Raw genomic sequence first — 5,730 nt, forward strand, 5'->3', positions numbered from 1 at the left:
GGTAGGATTCAGTAGTCAGGCAGAAGACAGGTCAGGGGTCAGGGCCGTTCCCCAGCACCCTGGGGCCAGCTCTGAGGCCCCTCACTGGGGTGGGGGATTTGAAATGGGATGACCATCCAGTGAGTCATCCACACTAGGGACACCTTTGAGAATGAAAGGGAGTGCCATTAATAATTATGCCGTGGCAACAGCCAAGGAATGGGTGGTAAGGTCACTCTGTTATGGAACCACCTGCCCTGCCCCTTCTCCACCTCCGCAACCCCAGACCCCTGGACCCGATACAGAACAGCAGCGATTCACTGGGCAGCTGGCTGTGCTGGGCACTCTGTGAAGCTTGTTTCATTGGCTCTCCATGACAACACGTGGCGGATCCAGTTATCGTTCCCATTTTATTGACGGAGAGACTGAGACCCAGAAGACTCTTGCCCAAGGACACACCGCTGGTAGCAGTTGGTGGAGCTGGGGATTGAACCCAGGGAGACTGGCTCTCCTTGGAAGGATTATAATAAAATGTTAATGGGTTAGTTTGGACCACAAGAATCGTGCCATGGAATGGGGTTCCCCAAGCCTCGGTTCAGACCTGCCCCTAGTCTCTCTTAGCTGGCTTTAGCTTAGGGACATCATTAAAAGGACGACTTTGAGTGGTAAGGGGATGTGTAGAGAGGGAGGCGGACAGGTGCACTCAGCAGAGGGGAATGTGTTAGGAGCGTGGAGTGGAAGAGTAGCAGCAGAATGAAGATAATAAAAGCTAGCATTTATGAAGCACTTACTGCATACCGGGTTCTGTTTTAAGGGTTTCTCAACGTATCAACCTACTTCGTCCTCACAACTTTATAAACTAACATTACTATTCCCACTTTACAGATGAGAACGTTGAGGTCACTTGCCCTTTCTTACAGAGCTAGTAAGTGGTAGAGTCAAGGCCACGCAGTTGGCTTACCCACCAGGCTTGTCCTGACGGAAGAGGATGCTGCTGGCCCCGGGGTGGGGGTGGGGGTGGGGGGCCGAATCCCTCCAGCTTGGTTCCTCTATCACCCAGCGGGCCGATTTTCAGGGAGGCCGGAGTCCACGGTTCAGTCTTCTGGGGGCACCAGGCGAGAGCGTCCACTGACTGCCCCTTCGGCTCCCCTGTGGTCTCCCTGCAGGGGTGCGGGCCGCACGGAGGTGGGGCAGGTTCCTGGCGCTCTCCGCGGCAGCTCATTTTCATTCATTTTGTTTAAATGCTTCTCGCTCTCTGTTTTTAAATCTAATTTTTCAGCTTCTTTTTTATCTTCACTCAAGTTGCTTTAATGAAACGAAAATGTGTCTGTTTCCCTCTGCTGGAGCTGCCCGGGGAATTTCAATATAAAACAAACAAGTTGGCTTTTAAAATTAAAATTTTATGGGTGGCATTTCCTCATTTAATGGGAGGCACAAAAGGCTGGAGTAAAACCAATTAACACGGGGTTGGGACTCGGTGTTCAGCAAAATTAAACATCAGCAGCGCGGTGTGCAGGGAGCCCTTCGCGGCGGCTGGGGGAGGTGCTCAGACTGGCCGCGGTGGGGGTGGGGGAGGAGGGGGGGTACACAGCAGGTGCAGGCCTCAGGCCCCCCCCCCCCCTGCGCCCAGCACCCCAGGCCCGGGTGACCTTGGCACAGTCACCCGGCAGGCGGTTGTGGGGGTGGGCAAACAGGGGATGGCTGCTTCAGATTCCCGGCGCTCTGAACCCCGAGTTTGGGGAGACAGCCGTGCATATAGCTAAGGCCTCGGCAAGGGCCAGAATTCACTCGATAGTCCTCTTCAGGGACAGTATGAGTCCCATCCCTGAAGGCGATGGCCTGGTCTTGTTCGTGGCCGTGCCCCAGGTCCCAGACTGTGCCAGGAGTGTGGTAGGTGCCCCTCCCCCCCAAATCCTCGGTGACTGAACAATGACTTTATTTGAGCAAACAAGAGTAATGGACCAGTGAATCACTCAGAGAGCTTATCAGCCAGTGCAGGGTTTTGTTGTTGTTGTTTTTTGGCAGAAAAGGTGCAAAATGCCACCCAAGATCCCAGGAGGGAGGGGCAGTGTCGGTGGGACCGCCCTGGGAGAGCGGCTTTGGGGACCCCGCGAGGGCGGAGCGAACAGCTCCGGGGGGGGGGGGGGGGGAGGCACCCCAGGTGAGTGGGCGGGGCCTACTTAAGAGTGGGAGGAGGAGCTTCCTTTTCTCCCGGTAAGTGAGGGTTGTTGGAAGTTCCAAAGCAGGTTGATACATACCGTCGGAGGTGGTTTCTGGAAAACCGATTCTGGAGGCTGGTGGGAGGGGAAGGAGGCGTCAGCTAGGTGTAGTGGCTTTAGTCCAGGCTGCGCCGAGGGCCTCAGGCTGGATGGTCCTGGTGACCTGTGGCTGCCGGGGTCCGGGAGAGAAGGCTTGGGAGTGGGTGGGGCCCTCCTCTGAGTTGGGGAGCCCCAGAGGAGGAGCAGGATGGAAGGTGAGGAATTCAGTATGGTACCCGCTCCCCCCTCCCCCATCGACCTGATTGTGCTGGGGATACAGGAGTAGATTTCACACTGACAGTCACAACGAGATCCTGTAACTACCGGCCGGGGTCCTGCAGCCCCAGCCGGCCCCCAGGAATGCAGGCCTCGCAGCTTCAGAGAAAGGGTCTGGACTACCCTTTCTGATCCCTTTACCTCCCTCCTTCCCCCACTGACTCTTTCTGAACCCCACTGGGGCAGCTTTCTCCCCACCTTTTCTGCCCTCTGACCCCTAACTCTAGGGAGAGGACCACTCTGGTTACCAGAATCCCCAGAGCAGCAGTAAGATGGGGGAAGCCACGTGCCCCACCTGCCCTGAGTCAGGAAATGGAGCTGGAAGCCACCGGGATGCTTTGTCCTCCCCAGCCAGGCCTTTGGACCCATAAATACACCCCAGAGCCCTGCAGGCCCTGGAGAGACCTCCATCTGGGGTACCGACAGTGGGTGCCAGGCTCAGGCTCTCTTGGGAGAGTGTCTTTGAGGGAACTTGAGGTCAGAGGAAGAGGCTTTGTGATGCAGGTGTGTGCTCTGAAGGGTCCCTCCAAGGTCTATCTGAGGCTCCAGGTGAGGGTCTCTTTGAGACCAATTTGAGAACCTGTCTGAGGTTTATTTGTAAGTCTCTTTGAGGCCTGTTTGAAGGCCCAAACCCTGTCTGGGATGGCCTGAGGGCCGGTAGCTTGAAACCCATAAAAACGGCCTCAGGCCACGGCTGATATTGACCCTTCTTCCTCCAACACAACAAAGAGAGTAAGTCTGGCCAAGCTTGAAGTGCGTTCTTTTGGCCAGGGGGCTGTTGGAGGGGCTGGAGTCTTTCCTCCGGTGATGGATGAAGTTTTACCAAACCACAAAGCAGTTGGCCAGAGCTCCCCTGTTCCATCCCAACAACCAGTTGGCTGACCTTGACAAATCTGGCAAAGGCAACGGTTTTTGAGGACCGCACCACCTGTCCACTTCCGGGGAGAGAGACACACGATGTGCCTTATCTGAAATGGGTTTTTAGGTATGAATAGGAGTTCACCTGGTGAACGAGGTAGGGACAGTATTGACCTAGTGACACCAGTGGAGACACAGAAATGCACACCAGTTCTCTGTGGGCTAAGAGAACTGGCTACAAGTGCTTCAGTTTTCCCAGAGTCCAGAACGTGCAAGAGCCAGGCATGCCCGTACCACACAAAAGAACGCAAGAGAAAGAACCTTGCAAACCGTACGGAGCTACACGAAATGAGGCATTGCTGTTAACCACCCATCTCTCTTGTTTGTTGTGGGAACCAAATGAGTCAAGATGTGTGAAGATGAATTGTAAGCTGGAAAAGTGTTTATAAAAATGTTAATGAATACATTTAGAGAGTAGGTAGACCAAGTGTGAGGATGTGGAAATGGAGTAGACAATTAAAATATCTGCTAATTTCGCTCTTGAATTCACATTTTAGGAAATGTTTATAAACTGAGCATTCTAATTACTTTTCCAAAACCCTCACACCTCTTCTCAGATGAATACACTCTTAAGAATTATAGGATCTATTAAAAACATTGTCGATTTCCTGGCATTATCAGCCGGGACTCTTTATATGGCAAATTACAGAGCACCCATTGCAAAGGGGCCTAACCAGTAAAAGCAAGGTAGAGTTTATGGGATTGGAAAGTCTGGGGGTAGCAGGAGCCTCGATAGGTCTGCTTCAGAGTGCGTTACACCTGATGTTCAGGCGGGCTTCTCTGTGTTGGATGCCAATGGCTCCTAGGCTGCTTCCTTCAAATTCCGGGAGAGAGATGGGGTGCCCTTTGGCCAACCATCCAACAGAATTCCTGAGCTTCACTTCTGCTTGGACCGAGTTGGGTCATGTGGGTGGGGAACATCAGGGCCTATTTGGCGTGGGTCTGGATCAAATGCCCATTCATAAAATCATCACTGGGATACCGAGGAAGGTGGAAGGGGCGCCTACTGTACCTGGTTGCTCGGGTGGACCTCTGGGCTTCAGGTGTGCGGACCTGCAGCTGTGTTCGGTTTCTGCCCCGGTTGCTGGTTCCTCATCTAAACTTTCTGTTCCTTATGGCTCCTCCCTTGCAGACATGATACTGGTCCAGGCTCCCCCCATCACCCCACACAGTTTACTCCGATCTTTTTTGTTTTGTTTTTGTTTTTAACTGCTAACTTAGTCCCTAGCCTCTTTGCTCACCAATAAATTTTTCTCGACAGCTATTCAAAAGCTCGACACGTTTAATCGTAGCAAAGAAGACGTAGTACAGCCAATGTGATAAGACAGAAAACATGATTACAAAACTTAGCTGTGGGAAAATTATCATCATTTGCCAAAGACACAATTTTATCACCGGAAAACCTAATAAAATTAACTCAAGACAATTAATTATGGTTAATAAAAGAGTTTAGTAAAATGTCAGACACAAAATAATAAAAATAAGGAAAAAAGCTTCTTTCTGTAGTTAACAATAAACAGTTTTAAAATATTACAATGGGTTATCTATAGGAGGAAGTTTTTACTTTAAAAAAAAAAAGAATGAGGAGGGGCACCTGGGTGGCTCAGTCAGTGAAGCATCTGACTCTTGATCTTGGGTTCATGAGTTCAAGGCCCCCAATGGGCTCCATGCTGGATGTGAAGCCTACTTAAAAAAAAAAAAAAAAAGACAACAAGGAAGCTCATTTGGGGATAGTTGGTTTCTGGAGGTGTAGACACACCCATGACCTTGAATTAGATGGCTCCCCTCACACTTTTTAAGAAAATCAACAGGATGGGTCCTTTACATAGTAAGGCAAATATCATCCGTTTTTCTAGCAAGAGACTGAAGAGGAAATCTAAGTGTAGGAAGGCAAACTGAGATGGTAAATATTCTGTTTCGTGATGACCACTTTTCAAACAAAGTTTGCTGTGGATGTGACCTGGTTTTATTGCTTGGGGTAGGAGCCCAGGAGAACAGGGATTTTCAGATGAGAGAGAGAGAGAGATGGAGAGAGAAGGTGAGAAGGAAAGAGAGTGAGGTAGAGGGAGGGCGGGAGAGGGAGGGAAGGAGAGGGAGGGAGAGGGAGAGAGAGGGAGAGAGAGGGAGCAAGGCAGGGGAGGGGAGTCAGGAGAAGGAGCAGTGAGGCAGAGAGGTGACAAGCAGTCCCAGGACTGTGTTTGGGACACAGGAGCACCTGTCCAGTTTCCCCAGATGCCAAAGTATAACTCTCAAAATGTTAAAAACATAATTCTCATGCAATACCTAGTGAACACAATCA

At 51.2% G+C, this 5,730-nt stretch overlaps 1 long non-coding RNA gene across 3 annotated transcripts; it reads right to left on the bottom strand.

Moving 5' to 3' along the window:
- Positions 1–375: 375 nt before the first annotated feature.
- Positions 376–2,945, bottom strand: LOC125912765 (uncharacterized). Of its 3 annotated transcripts, none has more exons than XR_007454823.1 (4): positions 2,809–2,945; positions 2,238–2,367; positions 941–1,325; positions 376–490 (listed from the first exon to the last, which is right to left on the bottom strand). It is a non-coding gene; the product is annotated as an uncharacterized LOC125912765 (long non-coding RNA). The 3 variants fall into 3 exon arrangements; XR_007454824.1 differs by having other exon boundaries at positions 376–485; positions 2,238–2,414; XR_007454822.1 differs by having other exon boundaries at positions 2,238–2,414.
- Positions 2,946–5,730: the final 2,785 nt, after the last annotated feature.

Source organism: Panthera uncia (assembly GCF_023721935.1).
Source record: "Panthera uncia isolate 11264 chromosome C1 unlocalized genomic scaffold, Puncia_PCG_1.0 HiC_scaffold_4, whole genome shotgun sequence".
Lineage (NCBI taxonomy): Eukaryota > Metazoa > Chordata > Mammalia > Carnivora > Felidae > Panthera > Panthera uncia.